The 17,530-nt window shown below is 42.8% G+C and overlaps 1 long non-coding RNA gene across 2 annotated transcripts; it reads left to right on the top strand.

Annotated features, from left to right (window-relative positions):
• Positions 1 to 5,542: 5,542 nt before the first annotated feature.
• Positions 5,543 to 17,090, top strand: LOC109194270 (uncharacterized). Of its 2 annotated transcripts, none has more exons than XR_003215140.1 (6): positions 5,543 to 5,820; positions 6,996 to 7,892; positions 13,916 to 13,977; positions 14,089 to 15,374; positions 15,470 to 15,597; positions 15,687 to 17,090. It is a non-coding gene; the product is annotated as an uncharacterized LOC109194270 (long non-coding RNA). The 2 variants fall into 2 exon arrangements; XR_003215141.1 differs by lacking the exon at positions 13,916 to 13,977 and adding an exon at positions 8,003 to 8,064.
• The last annotated feature ends 440 nt before the right edge of the window (positions 17,091 to 17,530 follow it).

Genomic DNA, 17,530 nt, shown 5'->3' with positions numbered 1-17,530 from the left:
TTGTGACACAAAAAGTCACGTTTTCAGGTGTATGTCATGGTCTTCAGCACAGCGGCAGATACTTACTGTCAAACTTTGAGCATATAATAATAACAGGTCGTCATACTGTAGGCGGCGTATATACCGGATGGCAAATAAATGAACTTCCTGTACAGAGGAAAGCCCTGGAAATGGTCAGTAAAATTAACTTTTAGGTTCTCTTTAATTAAACTGTGTGCTTCGTTCTACATCTGAGTTAACGTGTCCGTTAAACGCACAGCAGCTCGTCAGCTGTTAATGTTGTAATACTTCAAGTACAGTTTGGTGCAGTTTTACAGGCATCTGCGTGTCTTCCTTTTTCCCCAAGCTTGAGGAAAGAAATTCATGGTTTAATAGAGCACAGAACGGGCTAACATTTAGTGAAATGTCTGACTTCCCCCCCCCCCACTTTATCGCTTCCAGTGAAAAAAACGTTCTCCACCCCAACACCCCTTTGTGACAAAGGTTATTTTTATACTCACCTGAGAATTAATGTTGCTGTTATTTGGTTTCATGTTCTTCGAAGAGAAGATAGTGAAGTGTTTGTGTATGAGACATTTGTGTGTTCCTGCTTTGAAGTATTGCTGTACATTGACAGGGTGTAAAGTTTTCTCATTCAACAGTTGCTGGTGTTGAAAACAGATGTTAATAACTGCACAGTCAACAACAAAAATTAGCATCAATCTTTAGTCATGTATTTTTTTTCCCCAGTACCGCATGTTGCGCACTAATGGGATACACATTATTTTTACTTCTGTGTTAATTTTTTTTTAAATATCTCAGTAACACTCTGAACTGAAACTAATTGGTTCAAGTTTAATCAGTTGAAAACAGATGCACATCTACTGAGTTTTGTGTCGTTGGCTCAATGTGCAGCTCTTTTCTTTTAAAATGTAATTATTTTATTTTAAGTTCGCACTACATTTAAAATCACCAAGTCAACCAGTGTTTGTATCTGCACTTTATGGCCACTCATTATTCCCTATCAAATCTTTTATTTTGCTCAAAATGCTAAACTGCATCCCTTCGATGGATTTTTCTTTTAATAAAGTCCAGTGTTTTTAAATTTGCTGTGATGTTGTTATTTGAAAATGGGATTCCTGTATGAGGTGAAGAAATGCTGACCTGGTAGAAGATTTCAAGGCCATCATTCTACATTGAACCAACTTCAAATCAATCTTCGTAAAATTCATACGATTGGTTTACCTGCTTAATCCCTGGAGGTAGATACTGGGAGAATTATTTTTCCTCCATTGATGCTATATTGCCAGAAGTATTCGCTCACCCATCTAAAACATTGAATTCAGGTGTTCCAATCACTTCCATGGCCACAGGTGTATAAAACCAAGCATCTAGGCATGCAGACTGCTCCTACAAACATTTGTGAAAGAAGCTCAATGAATTCCAGCTTGGTACCATGATAGGTTGACCATCTGTGCAACAAGTCCAATCATGAAATTTCTTACCTACTAAATATTCCAAACTCAACTGTGAGTGGTAGAAGCAAATGGGAATGACAGCAACAGCCAAGAAGTGGTAGGCCATATAAGATCACAAGGCGAGGTTATAGCATAAGCTGAGGCAAATAACAGATTAGATCAAGAACAGAGAGCTTCATGGACTGAGTTTCCATGGCTGAGCAGCTGCGTCCAGTGCAATGCAAGATGCAGTGGTTTAAAGCAGGGGTTCTTAACCTTTTTGTCTCGGGCCCCAACTTTTCCACTACAAAGTGGCCCGGGGCCCATTCAGATATTGCAGATACAATGCAGGGTGTTCAAATACTTATGTTCCTCACTACATGTAGTTGTGAATGGGAGAATGATTTTCACAGCTCTCAGTGTCAGACATGGGTACTCTTTTGAGACACCAATCCAGAAGGAGCACAGGTCAACTTTGCCCCACTACAACTTTAAAGTGCTCTTGGTGGAAACTTCCAGAAGCTGGGATTCCAGATGTGAGGGCAAATCAACATCGTTTTCAGTGAGATCCACAGAAAATGGGTCCAAAATCACGTTTCCTTTTCTGGGATCATCAGGAAAATATTCATCGAATTTCTCTGTCAGTTATGAAAGGTGCTGACAGACAGAGTCGATGACCTTCACCTGAGGGGAGTTTACCATGTCCATCCTCTTTTCCTGGGCCCTCTTAGTCCACAAAGCAAGTTTCGTCTTGAAAGCTTCAACTTTGTCAGCAACATAGAACACGTTGCTGTTTCTCCCTTGAAGTGAGATGCTCAGCTGGTTCAGCAGTAAAAAATGTCACAGAGGTAGGCAAGATTAGCTGTGAACTTTGAGTTGGCATAATAATGTGCAAGAGGAGATTTTTTTTCTCCGTGAGAAAAGAGAAGACCTCATTGCTCAGTTCAAACAAACGCTTTATGACCAGTCCTCTTGAAAGCCATCTCACCTCACTGTGGCAGAGCAGCTGGACATGATCTGCTTCCCTGTCCTCACAAAGCTTGGCAAAACATCTGGAGTTCACAGCATTATTTTTAATGAAGTTGATGGTTTTCACACTTAGATCATCTAGTCTAGGACTCATCTAGTTGTAAAGAGAAAAATGGACTACTTTTTATTCTTTCCAGAGGCATGTTGTATGTGTAAGGCAATGTCCATGATACGGTGGCTCACGGTGTCGTTTGAGCATAGGATGGTCAGTAGCTTCTTTGCAGCAGCCTCTTCAATCATCTCACGGCACATATGTACAGCTACAGGCATATAAAATCCTGATCTATAGTGAAAGACTTTTTAATCTGTGCCACAAGTCTAGCTTTTAAAGCACATTTACAGTATATTCCACCAGCTTTCTTGCGAGTGTGGGATGTTTGGTTTCGAGATGCCATTTTAATTTCGAAGGCTTCAGTGGTTTGCTGGATAGGATTAGTCCACACTCCACATATTGGGCTCTCAGGTCTGCCTCGTTTCCTCCGCTGACAAACTCATACTTCAGGAAGTCAGGGTTGTACTTGTACTTCTCCATATATTTTGCTTACTGCAAGCTGATTTCATGACAGCAGTAGTCCCTGGTGTTTTCAATTAATAACTTATGATGTCCCGTGGCCCTTGTGGACCACAGGTGTAAAACTACATTTCTTTGTGGCCCTCAATGGTTAAGAATCACTTGTTTAAAGCATGCCACCAGTGGACACTAAAGCAGTGGAGATTTGTTCTCTAGAGTGAAAAATCACAATTTTTTGGTCTGGATTCTGTGTTTGGTGGTTGCCAGGAGAACTATGTGTCTGTGCACTGTGAAGCACAAGTGACAAGATCTCAGTTATTGAAGCGCTACAGGTTAAACCGTGGCCACTTTGGCCGCAGACACACTTATCCATGCACATATTTTAATTGTCCATGCACTCGGAAGTCACCAATGTAGATCATGTTGAACAGACGTTGCAGAGATCAGTAGACTGCTGGTGAGGTGACTGAAGACAAGCCTTTCACTGACGATTTAAAAAGAAGGTCATCAGCTATTATTATTATTATCATTACATTGTCTTGATTACTCTATTAACAACAAAACAAAACAAAACAAACAACAAAAACATTTGCAAAGGGTTCAAATCTTTCATGAATAGTCACACAGAGCTGGAAATTGTAATTTTCAAATTTGATTGTGCAGCTAATGAAAGTCTTCTGAAGGTAAGAAGGAGATGTGCAACAAAAAAGTCTGTTTTTGTTTTTATTTTCTAACAAACGTCTGATCATCAATATATTTTTGTATTCAATTCACTCTATTATTATTGTGTGAATGCAACTGTTGCTCAATTCCTCTTTATTATTTTGAATTCTTTGTGGGATTTTTGGGTGCTATGACTTTTGGCATTTGTTCCTGTTATTATTTCTTTAATAACCTTTTCTCACGAGATTGTTTACAAAGTAAATACATTTGGCAAAATCTCCCTAACATTAAGATTAAAACTGTTTAAACTGCTACTTTCAGCTGCACAAACTACTAAAGGTTATTGTGGACTTTTCAGTCATTGCTTTTTGTGTTTCTTCCTTTTAGTTTTTTCTTGTGTTGTTTACACAAAAACATTGTGATGGAACTGGATGGAAACTGTCTCTCAACAAAAGCTCAAGTGCTAAAAAACCAAGCTGTTTGAATGAAGAGGAAAACAGAGGAGCAGTGAAAGACTGTTTAGTGTAACCTTGAAATGGAACTGCAGAACACTTGGACAAGGGTTTTTGTCCCCAACCATCAAATGAACTGGAATATTTTGGATCCACACATTGAACTACTAGTGGAAATCATGTCTGAATATGTTTTAGCAGACTTTCAAAGTGTTCATGGGAGGTTTTCATTTTATGTTGGTCAGTGAAAGGGGAAAAATAAAAATGGAGAATGTAACAAAGATTGGCATGAAAGAGGGGGAAATAAGAGATGTCAGAAAGGTTGTGTACCATAAATAAAGAAGAAGGAAATGTGTATTGATACTCAGAGGGTTGGATATCTGTGTTTCATTGTAGTAAATGTTTGTTTCACAAAACTAAAGTGTTGTAAGTTGAATTTGCTTATGTACACTGTGTGGAAATTGTTGACATATCCTGGTTTAGTAAATCAAATTAAAACTTCTACAAATATACCAGTTGAATCAAGTTAAGTTAAATAAAATCCAGTGATTGCCACACACACTAATTTAAGTCAGTTAAGTTGGAGCAGCAACGTATTTTTTGATTGGTTTTACTAAATACAGTTAACCTACTTACGAAAATAGAACTTAATTCAGTATAATGACATATTTTTATGTCTGCATTAATCAGCACATTTAAGCATTTTTTGGTCACTTTAATTAGGTGAACACAGACCTGTTACTTAAATCAAAGCTGACCAGATGAGGTTGGAATTACCTGATTTGGAGAGAGTGACTTTAATTTGCCAGTTTTATTTGACTTTACAACATTTAGGGAGAGAAATTTTCAATAAAAATGTTATAAATGCAGCAGCTTATTTAGTTTGAATACTAACCTTCAAAAGCGTAATGGATCGCTATTTATTCAAGTTTGAAATTGGCGTTTGTAAAATAGTTTAAAGTGTGGTCATCAAAGGTGCGCATAAATCACCGCACACACGCGTTTTAGGTAAATTTCACTCTGTACAACTATAACGTGGAAAAAACCCGAAACGTCTTTATCAAAGGCGCAGTTAAATGCTGCGACAATATCTGACAGTAAACCATCTTTATTGTACTCGCTTTGTTTGTTTATATATTCATTTTTATTCGTTCATTTATTTGGTTTCCTTTCAGCATGAATATTATTTTTTCTTTAAATTGTTTTAATCTGAGGACTAACTGTTTGTTATTTTTAACAAAACAAATAAGCAGACTTAACGTGATGAGCTTTCGTTATTTATTGTTTATAAAGTTATGAATTAATGATGTAAAAAATTACACGGACAGTCTCGTAATGATATTAAAATATTTATGAATCGAAAATATGAAACTAATTGAGAATTATTTTTTTAGAAATATGATAATTGTGGGAAACTTATTCTGAATAAATAAAGCCGAAATGTTTATCACTCCGCGTCGCTTGGTGACACTGGGAGTCAAGGTGATGATGACGTGTTGAGCCGGTATAAAAGCAGAAGCCAACGCTCGAATTTTGTTTTCACATGAGAGTGCTAAGAGGAGCTTTTCTAACTAGTGCTGTGAAAACTCGCATTTTACCAGCGACTCTGAAAGTTTTCCAAACTTGAAGAATAGGACAACTGAAGCACCCAAAATGGCCACCCCTGGATTACAGCGTCAGCAATACCTGCTGTCCCTTGGTATCAACCGCATACTTGACGGCCGCTATGGTAAAGCTTAGTAAGCTAATAAGTATAGCCTAATAGAATATTTAAGCAAACAAACACACCGTACACGGGCCTTTTATTGCTTTAAAGTGATTAAAGTTTCATTAGATTGAAAGTCAAGCCAAATATGGCGACTGGGTAATTTTTGTTTGAAAGATGCGCGCCCTGGAAATGACGTCACTCATTAGACTCGGCAGGAGGCTGACGTCTGACGTCAGTGCGGCCATCCTGGAGTCCCGTTTTTGTATGTGGAGGATTTTGGCAATTGGCCCTGAATTAGACAATGAAGCTAATAGATTACGGATCTGTATAGAAGCATGATAGACCTGTGAGAGTTCACAGAGGCACTCGTTGAGTTTACAGAGCTAGGAAAATAAAATAAAATAAAATAAAAATGATATAGCCTAATTTTGGGAGGTTAGGGAGTGACCAGATTTGATCTTGTATGCATTATGTGCAAAATCATTTATGGGTACTGCGAGATGCTGATCTAATTAAATATATCATATTTATGTTAGTGCATTACAGGTGTCCAGATGTATGTTATGTGCTGCGTGAGAAATTGAAATTGCATGCAATAAGAAGGTTGGAGGTTTTTAAGTCTGACTTTAGCTGTTTTATTTTCAACAGATTGATGCTTAACTAAAATAAAAATATGACAACCTAAGTGCTGAACATGAATTCAGTATCAAACGTCACTGAAACTCTATGCAACCTTACTGACAATATGTCCAGAATTCACAAATATTATGGGTTACATTCCTTTATCACAAATTTTGATATACTCCATTAAACTTTGTTCACAGTCACCAAGAACACAAAAACTATACATTTTTAATTTACATGCAGCTAAAATGATAATTTTGCAAAGGATTTCTATCAGCAGGACTTATTTAGTGTTTGCAACATAATAAGACGCTTAGTTTTTCATTTGAATGTGAAATTGTTGGTGTGATCTTTGGTTTAAAACAAGCCATTTAGCCATTTACAGTGCAAAATCATTTTCTCTCCTTCTACCAATCTTAAGGCTTTCATAAACAATAAGTTGTGCTGTGGCTCCTGACTGGCTGTGTGTGGAAATAGCACATGATGATATAAAGCCATGTGCTGAAATTTAAATCCTTAATTTGTCTGATTATGTCATGATTAACATAGATGACCTTTCTGATTTCTTGTAGCTGACCTGGTGAAGCCACTTAGTGTGCGTCAAATGGTTGTCACCAACCTGAGGAAACGTCCTTTGAGCCCCAGCCATTTGGACTCTATGAAAGACCTGGTCCTCTCCCTTTACCATCACCTGGTTACGGGGTCCAAGGATTTTCCTCACGTCGCATTCAGGGGACACCTTGACACAGACGAGCTGGAAACAACGTTTAGACCTGTGCTGCAGAGTCGGAGGGAAAACACCACTCCATCTCCTCTTACCGACTCACCAGATGGAATGGTGGTGCTGCCTGCAGGGTCCCGCCTGACATCTCAGATCCTGACTCCGGTCCTTCCTGACAAGGCGAATATTTTTGTGCTGAAGGCAGACCGGAGGAACTGTGTCCGCACCCTGGAGGTCAACGGCCTCACCGTCAACAGAGTCATATCTGCTGTGTATCGCACAGAAGACTGTGACACTGAGATGACAAACATCTGGAGGGTCACTGACTACAGCTCAGAGGGCAACGTCATCATGTCAGTGCTCTGCCGCTTCCGGAGGATGTTTGCACAGCGTGCAAAAAGAAAGGCGACAGAGGAGAAAAGCAGCAGCAGGAGCCCCGCTCCACCAAGGAAGCGCTTCAGACTCTAATCAAGATCGAAGCCTTTCCTGGAGAACTTATTTTCTCCAAACTTTTGTACATATGTATATAGTTCTTTGTTATTGTTGAGAAACACAGGTCAGTGTTTTCAGTGCCTCTTGCACTTTTCGTTATTTCTTGTTGCTGGCCTGTGTTTTTGATATTACTATGAGGATTACAAAATGACTTTATTATATAATCTATGCAAATGAACTAAGGATCCATGAAGACAGTGGCAAGGATAAATTATTCTCTGCTGCATCTCACACATCAGCAAGAACCAACACAGTGGTAAGTAATAAGTAATGTTCAAGGTTGTCTCTAAAATGATGTCCCAAAATGTTAGAAAACTTCTTGAGGTTTTAACTTTTATTGTTGCTTTCCTGCCTTTTGTTTTTAAGAATCTGATGAAAAGGAGAAACAAAAAGAGACACACCACAAACGAGTTTCCCTGACTAACATGGTAAATATATTCATCATGTAATGACATTTCCTCAGAGTAACCAGGAGTGTTTGTCTTGTTCTAAAGTGATTCACTCTTCTGTCGTGTTATTTGGTCTTTGTCTTTGCAAAGAGAGGAGCAGTAACTGCATAAGGAGGAAGAAACAGGAGCATCCAAAGACAGCCTGAGAGTTTTTGGGGGCACCGTGAACAGCAGTCACCTCAGAGCAAGAGAGTCCTGGTGGCTGTCTGGGTTCTCTCCAGGAGCTCTGGCTTCATCCCACAGTCCAGAGAAATGATGTAAGTGCTTGAAATTAGGCATAGGTGTGAATGTGAGTGTGAATGGTAGCTTGTTTCTCTGTTTGAGCCCTCTCTGTGTCAGATGGCAACCTGTCCAGGGTGTACCCCCGCCTCTGGCCCTATAACAACTCCAATTGAACCATTTACAATGCAACAGAAATGTTCTCACATTCTAGCACGTGAAAAATGTTAAGACTTTTAAAAACATTGAGTTCTGCTGTGGGTCTCTTATTGCCTGTGTGTAGAAATAGCATATGATGATATAAAGCCATGTCTTGACATTGAAATCTTTAATTTGTCTGATTATGTTATGATTAACATAGATGACTGTTCTGCTTTCTCGTAGCTGAGCTGGTGAGTCCAGTCAGTGTGTGTCAGATAGTCGTCAACAAACTTGAGGAACCGTCCTTTAAACAGCAGCCATTTGGACTCTATGAACAATCTGCTCCTCTCCCTTTACCATGACCTGGTTACGGGGTGCAAGGATTTTCCTCCAATCGCAGTCAGGGAACAGTTTCACTCAGAGCAGCTGACGACACCTTTTAAACCCCGTGCTGCAGAGTCAGAGGGAGAACATCACTCCATCTCCTTCTACAGACTCACCAGCTGGTATGATGGTGCTGCCTGCAGGGTCCCGCTTACATTCTCAGATCCTGACTCCAGTACTTCCAGAGAAGGTGGATATTTATGTGCTGAAGGCAGCCCGGAGGAACTGTGTCTGCACCCTGGATGTCAACAGCCTCATTGTCAACAGAGTCATATCTGCTGTGTATTACACAAAAAAAACTGAGATGACAAACAGCTGGAGAATCACGGACTCCAGACGGACAAAGGACTGGACAGGCAGGGTTTCACTTTAGACACATGAAACACGTTATGGATCCGCATATTTCGGGGCAACTTGAGACGGACAGAAACCGGGTTAACCAGAGAGTCTATAACGAACGGACCAATGAAGGTGGGAGATTTTTTAGACTCAGCCCGGAGCAGAACAAATCGGGTTGACAGCCAGACCTTTTGTCCCGGGGCGTAGGTGGGTGCGGGGGTCCGGTGACGGTCCGCCAGGCGCTTATTGCGATCAGCTGTGCGAAGAAGGGCGGCCCGGGCGGCTCTCCAGGCGCGTCGACACCTCCGTAGGTGCTGCTGGACAGAGGGGACAAAGTGCTCACCTTCGACGGCCGGAAAGAGAGGTGGTTGGTAACCCAGAGAAGCTTCGAAGGGGGACACCCCGGTGGCTGAGGAGGTAAGACTATTATGAGCGTACTCAATCCACGGGAGTTGCTCACTCCAAGTTGTCTGATTGGTGGATGCCAAGCACCGGAGGGCTGCCTCGAGTTCCTGATTGGCTCGTTCTGTCTGGCCGTTAGTCTGAGGACAAAAACCAGAGGAGAGACTGACCTGCGCTCCGAGGGCGTTACAGAATTCTTTCCAGACCCGTGATGTGAACTGCGGCCCCCTATCAGAGACGATGTCTGTGGGGATTCCGTGGAGGCGGAAGACATGGTTTGTCAGGAGCCGAGCTGTTTCTAGAGCAGTGGGGAGCTTGGGAAGGGCGACAAAGTGAGCAGCTTTCGAAAAACGATCAATGATTGTAAGGATGACTGAGTTACCTGATGAGGACGGGAGGCCCGTGATGAAGTCCATGGCGATGTGTGACCACGGGCGGCCAGGGGTCGGTAGGGGTTGGAGAAGGCCGGAGGATGGCTGGTTGACGCTCTTGTTTTGAGCGCATGTAGGACAGGCAGCAATGTATTCTCGGACGTCCTCAGGCAAAGATGGCCACCAGGCAAAGCGTTGGAGGAAGGTAACGGTGCGGTGGACCCCAGGGTGGCAGGTGAACTTGGCCGTGTGAGCCCAATGCAAAACTCGTGATCTGACTGAAGAGGGAACAAAGAGTAGGCCCGGGGGACCCGTACCAGGGTCTGGTTCAGTTCGTTGAGCCTCTCGAATAGCTGACTCGATCTCCCAGGTTAGGGCCCCGACTACACACGTGGAAGGAAAAATGGGGACGTCCTGGGCAGCGTCTTCAGGGGCGGCAAACTGGCGTGAGAGAGCATCGGGTTTGACATTACGGGAGCCGGGTCTGTAGGTGATTGTGAATTGAAATCTGGTGAAAAACAGGGCCCACCTAGCTTGCCTGGCGTTGAGTCATTTTGCGGACCGAATGTATTCCAAGATTTTGTGGTCCGTCCAAACCACGAACGGTTGGGCAGCTCCCTCCAACCAGTGACGCCACTCTTCAAGGGCCAGCTTGATGGCCAATAGCTCTCGGTTCCCCACGTCATAATTCCTTTCTGCAGGAGAGAGACGGCGAGAGAAGTAAGCACAAGGGTGAAGCTTACCGCCTTGTCGCTGGGAGAGCACCGCCCCAACTCCTGCGTCCGAGGCGTCCACCTCCACGACGAAGGGTTGACTGAGGTCGGGTTGGACGAGGATGGGTGCAGAAGCAAAGCGTTCCTTCAGGCACGAGAAAGCCTGGCGAGCCAGTTCATCCCAGCGGAAGGAGACCTTAGGTGAGGTGAGACGAGTCAGGGGTAGAGCGAGCTGGCTATAGTTGCGGATGAAACGGCGATAAAAGTTAGCGAAACCCAAGAAACTCTGAAGCTGTTTGCGATGGGAAGGAGTGGGCCAGTTCAACACAGCCTGAACTTTGGCAGGATCCGCTCTCAGGTCACCTTGTTCAATGACATAGCCCAGAAACGAGATTGTGGGAGTATGAAACTCACATTTTTCCACCTTCACGAAGAGACGGTTTTCCAGGAGGCGTTGGAGAACCTGCTTGACATGGCGTTCGTGTTCAGAGACAGAATGAGAGAAAATGAGAATGTCATCCAGATAAACGAAGACGAAGTGGTTGATGAAGTCCCGGAGTACGTCGTTTACCAGGGCCTGAAAAACAGCTGGGGCATTGGTGAGACCAAACGGCATGACAAGGTATTCAAAATGACCAAGGTGAGTGTTGAAGGCTGTTTTCCATTCATCCCCCTCCCTTATTCTTACCAGATGGTAGGCGTTGCGCAGGTCCAGTTTAGTGAAGATGGTGGCCCCCTGGAGGAGCTCGAAGGCAGAACTTAAAAGAGGGAGTGGATACTTATTCTTCACTGAGATGTTGTTAAGGCCCCGATAATCAATACAAGGTCGTAAACTCTTGTCTTTCTTGGTGACGAAGAAGAAGCCGGCGGCCACAGGAGAGGTCGAAGGGCGAATGAGACCCGCGGCGAGTGATTCATTGATGTATCTTTCCATGCTTTCGCGTTCGGGCTGAGACAGACTGTATAGGCGGCTGGTAGGGAGAGGTGCGCCAGGAAGAAGATCAATGCCGCAGTCATACGGCCGATGCGGAGGAAGCGAACGTGCCCTATCTTTGCAAAACACTTGTTTGAGATCATGGTAGACGGGTGGCACGGAGGAGAGGTCCGGCGGCTCGGAGAGAGAAGACTTGGTTAGCGGTTCAGAAAAGGGGGTGGCAGCTTTAAGACAGGACATGTGACAAGCCTCCCCCACCCCACAATGCTCTCCTTTATCCAATCGATAACAGGATTATGGTGACGCAACCAAGGGTAACCCAGAACTAGCGGCGTGAGCGGAGCTTGGAACACATATAGTTGTATGGTCTCGGAATGATTACCTGAGAGAGTCAGTAAAACGGGCTCAGTGATATGAGTGATGTTAGGAAGCCGCTGGCCACTGAGGGCGGTGACCTGGAGTGACCGTGGCAAAGGCTCGGTGTTAAGATGTAATCGTCGGGCCAGCGAAGCGTCAATAAAGTTCTGTTCCGCCCCTGAATCGATCAGAGCCTTAAGAGCGTGGTCCTGAAGCTGCACCGTTAATTTAGCTGCTAGCATGAGCCGTGGAGGAGACTGTGAAACAGAGACCTCGCCCACCCGTATTCCCCTCTCTACTGGCGGGCACGGCCTTTTGGCAGTGACGGACAAACATTGGCGATATGACCCTTACGGCCGCAATAAAAACACTCACCGGCCCTCCACCGACGGTGCCGTTCCTCGGGTGAAAGGCGAGAGCGACCCAGTTGCATAGGTTGCTCACCCTCCTCCATGTTGTGCAACTCTGAATCTCTTCCGCCATTCGTGGCGCTTCCGCCCGATGCTGCCTCGCCGCGGCCCAGAGACCTTTGGGAAACGTAGTCCTCAGTTCTGCGGCACGCACGTAAATGCTCGTCCACCTTCACACACAACGTTATCACATCAGACAAAGTTTTAAGTAACTCTCTCATCACTAGTTCGCCCTTTAACTCCTCACACACATTATTCAACAAGGTGCTTATCAATGCAGGCTGCCCCACCCGGTCTCTTCGGCCAGCGTCCAGAACTCAATGGAGTATTCCGCCATACTTCGTCTTCCCTGCTTAAGATTTAGTAAACGGTGAGCTGCTGCATCAGCGCCAGTACCCCTTTCAAACAGACATTTGAATTTAGCAAGAAAATCCTGGTACGAGATGCTGGCGTGCGTTCTCAAAACAGCTTGAGCCCAGTTTAAAGCCGGTCCGCGTAACAGCTGGACAAAAAAGGCAATCTTAGCGTCATCGGTTTCATACGTCCTCCGTAACTGTCTAAACTGCATGGTTATTTGGGTCAGAAAACCAGCACACTTGTGAAACTCACCCGTGAAGGGTTCAGGTGTTGGCAAAGCTCGCTCCGGGGGCTCCAAGGGAGTGGGATGAGGCGAAGCCGAAGATCCGGGTGCCGAAGGCTCAGAAGCCGGTAACTGTGAGGAGACAGAGGGAGGAGAGGCTGCTGGGCTTACCAGGGGTATGCGCTGAGCAAAAGCCTGCGTTAGAGTGGCCAACTGCTGATTGAGGAGCTGCAGCATTTGCTCGTGGCGTTCCAAAACCTCCTCGGCCGTGGGGACGCGCTGCTGGGCGGCAGAGTCCGCTGAGTCCATATTCTGGCTGGATCGTTATGTTACGGTTCAGTGTAGGGCACTCAAACGCAGGACTCCTGAATCTGCTGAACACAAGGGTTTATTTACAGAGGTCACCAATGTGTATATACAGAGAGTGCGGGGTAGTGCTATGTACAGAAATGTGAGGGAACTGAGATGACAAACAGCTGGAGAATCACGGACTCCAGCTCAGAGGGCAGAGTTATCATGTTGGTGCTCTGCCAGTTTCTAAAGAGGTTTGCACAGAGCATGAAGAGAAAGGCTACAGAGGAAGAGAGCAGCAGTATAAACCCCACTCCACCAAAGAAACACTTCAGACTGTGAAGCCTTTCTCAGAGAACTTATTTCCTGAAGACTCTTTAATAGTTTTAAGACTTTGGCACTGCTTTTGTGAACTGTGTTGGACAAATGGCAGGGCTGTGGACTGGATCTTGAACGAGGAACATCTATTGTAGAGCCAAGTGTAAATCTGTGCAAAACGAACTAAGGATCCATAAAGACAGTGCCAAGTGTACATTATCCTCTGCTGCATCTCACACATCAGCAAGAACCAACACAGTGGTAAGTAATAAGTAATGTTCAAGGTTGTCTCTAAAATGATGTCCCAAAATGTTAGAAAACTTCTTGAGGTTTTAACTTTTATTGTTGCTTTTCTGCCTTTTGTTTTTAAGAATCTGGTGAAAAGGAGAAACAAAAAGAGACACACCACAAACGAGTTTCCCTGACTAACATGGTAAATATATTCATCATGTAATGACATTTCCTCAGAGTAACCAGGAGTGTTTGTCTTGTTCTAAAGTGATTCACTCTTCTGTCGTGTTATTTGGTCTTTGTCTTTGCAAAGAGAGGAGCAGTAACTGCATAAGGAGGAAGAAACAGAAGCATCCAAAGACAACTGAGAGTCTTCAGTGCACCGTGAACAGCAGTCACCTCAGAGCAACAGAGTCCTGGTGGCTGTCTGGGTTCTCTCCAGGAGCTTGGAGATAAGATACCATAACTTAAAAAAAATGTTTAGAATAAGTGTGAGCCTCTTTTACAACTTTACTTACATCCTTCAAATGTAAGAGCTGCTGGCACGTCTGGTGAGGGTTTGCCCACACCTAATCTAAACCGAGCTTTAGTCCCTCTCGTACTTTGTTGAGTATTGGCTTCAGCTGCACCAGTGCCTGCAATGTGAGGTCATTAATAGACAGGGAGGAAATAATAGTTGAATTAATTCTGAATGAAGACGTCATGCCAAATATTCTTTGATAGCCATTACAGTCATGAATACACAGACTTTATGATTGCTTTTTTTCTTGTCAACATGTATTGTTCCCAAATAACCACGGGCCACAACTGGATCAGATAGTTCCATCATTTCTCTTCATCTGCATTTTCGATCTGAAAGCAGAAACAACAATAACGAGGAGAAATGGAATTTTTATATTTAAGAACGAGGACTGTGTGGAGGAGAGCCGAGTCAGGTGACAGGTTGTTCACCTGATCAACAAGCTGGAGTCAGAACCTGTGATTTATCCTCCCTGACTATTGAGTTATGTTTTATGCTGATGTTATTTTCTTGTTTTGAGCCAAACCAGATTTCTCTATAGGAACTCTGTGTTAAAGGGTCAATGCACCAAATTATGCTTTGATAAGAGTTCATTTCTCATGCAAGGAAAGACACAAACTTCTCAGAGGGATTAGTAGTGGGCACAAGTTAAATGAGCTCATATCACTACGTTGGCTTTATCAGCCCTGCACAGAACAGATCGGTCTCAGACTTTTAGATTCTCTTAAATAAGTAGAATCTGAAACTGAAGGTTTTAGATTAAATCTGATTCCTAAATCAAGAAGTAAAGCTTAAAGAATAACCTAAGTTTGTAATTTGGAACAAAGTTGTGTTAACTAAAACTATCTTGAACTAAGGAAGGTTAAGTGTGACCTTCTTAGCTGCAAACCTAGAACTGGTCTAGTAGCTTTTATATCTGTCTTACTGTGACATAAGTGCTGCAAAAGGGGTTTATTTCTCTCTCTCTATCTCTCAGTCCCTCTCTCCAATTTTACCGTATTTTCTCTATATATGATGTAGGTTTGGATTTTCCCTGCTAAATTGTGATGGTCTGGCAGTCTCCATCGGTCGAGCTGCCTGTATGTATGTTTTTCTGTGTCTTTTGTTTTGGCTCCCCTCCCAGTCCCCTGCTTCCTCCTTTAAGTGTGTGTGTGTATGTGTGTGTGTATTCCAGCGTGCCAGTTTATGGGCGTCATCAGGCCGGAAGGTGTTTCCCGTGTTGAAGCCGCCACACCTGTCTTCCATCTAGATTGGCCACTACTTAACTGAGCTTCAGTCAACGCTGGATCGTTGAGTTACCGAGTAAGTGAAGTCTCAGCTCTGAGTGGAAATAGTCTGTGCGTGTGTTTCTGTGAGTTCACCAATCTGATCTCTGTACCTTGTCTTGTTAGGAACTTGGAGAGGAGTGTGTCAGAGGAGCGAAGGATTTGTAAATGTCGAGTGTTGGAGTTGTTTGCCTGTCACACCTGGACCACGAGCACAGTCCTGCAGGATGGGAAAGTCCTGCATTGGGGCCTCGTTCTCACCACGCACCTTAACATTGTCTGAGCCTGAGCCTTTTCAAGGTTCTGTTTTGCCAACTGACCCGCTACATACAGTCTGTGCCAAAAACCATTAACGTAATCTATCAAGTTCACTGGTGGTTCACCTGATAACCACTTATCGCACAGCACTGTCAAGGGTCCCTGAACTTTGTGGCCAAAGACCAAATCATTTGGGCTAAACCCAGTACTCTCCTGGCACACTTCTCACGCTGCCAACAGAAGCCACGGCAAACCTTCCTCCCAGTCACTCTTCATTTCTGTGCAACAGGCACGTAACAAGGACTTCAGCATTTGATGGACGCGCTCTAAAGCACCTTGGCTCTGTGGATGATAAGGAGAGGCTTTGTTATGTGTGATGTTCAACAGCTTGAGAACTTGTGGAAATAGATTTGACGAAAAGTTTGATCCCTGGTCACTCTGAATAATCTTCGGTATGCCAAATAATAAACACTTTGATTGAGAACCTGCATTTTGTGTTTACTAAGAATCGTTTTGGAAATGTAATTAATGATCAAATGGTATCAACAACAACAATAATAGTAATAATAATGGTCCTAAGACTGATAATGATTACTATTAGTATTAAAAGTTTCACTTTCTCCACTTCACCATGAAGTAAACTTGTTTATTTGCAAAGAGAAATAGAGGCATGGCAGTATATGGATGATTCAGATTCAGAAGGTGAGGACCAATTCAAACTTTTTATATTTTGTGTTTATTGGTTCTTGGAACATTCAGAGAATACTCTGATCACATTATTGAAGTTTACAGATACAGTTACAGTACATCTGTATGTGCACAGCTGTGGTCCAGTGTAGTTATGTGGAGCCTCAGCAAAGACGAATATTGTCAGAAACGTCAGTGTTATTGTTTCACTGGATTTAAAAAAAAATGTATTTAATATAACTGAAAATGAATAGGAAACCTATAACAGATGATTCAACACATTAACCTTAATAAGCAATCGTACTGGCAATGATTGCTCGCACTAAGTCAGTCATCCATCAAGAATGCAGTGTTTATTTAAGGTTTTGTTTCTTTTATTACACTCTCAGCTGACATGCGGTTTTCAAACATTACCTTTAAACTGTTTAATATAGCGGTCATGCCATCCACTCACCTTTTATCTTTAATAGTTTTTGAGATGTTGGTGAAAAAAGTGTTCATGACAGTGCAGATTTCTGGCATTTTGTGTAAATTTAAGCACGTAAGAATTGGATTATTTCTAATAAAAACAGAATGTGAAACTGAGGTTAGACTTGTGTTTGTAAATGAACCAAATCATGTTGTGTAGTTTTCTGGATTTTATACTTATTGGATTAAATACTTATTTATTATACAGGCTATACAGTAGATAAAATAAAAATTCACATGTTTTATGTAACTGAAATGTTTAATTATGTCGGTTAAAGAAAATAAGAACCCCTAACTCTAATCCGTCTACTTTTATACCAGTAGCTGAACAACTCATACCCATAACTCCCAGGGTTACATGGAGCGACAGACTACTTTTTTCCTTGTTTTTCTTTTTTTTAATTTCCAGTTGAAAGTTTCTCATATATTTTTTAATTACCGTTTTTTTTGTCATATTTATATATTTATTCATTTTCACATCTTCATATTGAGATTTATGTTCACATCTATTATCAAATGTCTGTCGTCTCATATATCTCAATATATGTATTTTTTTA

Source organism: Oreochromis niloticus, linkage group LG19 (genome assembly GCF_001858045.2).
Source record: "Oreochromis niloticus isolate F11D_XX linkage group LG19, O_niloticus_UMD_NMBU, whole genome shotgun sequence".
Taxonomy (NCBI): Eukaryota; Metazoa; Chordata; class Actinopteri; order Cichliformes; family Cichlidae; genus Oreochromis; species Oreochromis niloticus.
Note: the sequence above shows the minus strand (reverse complement) of the source record. Positions and strands in the feature narration are given on the sequence as shown.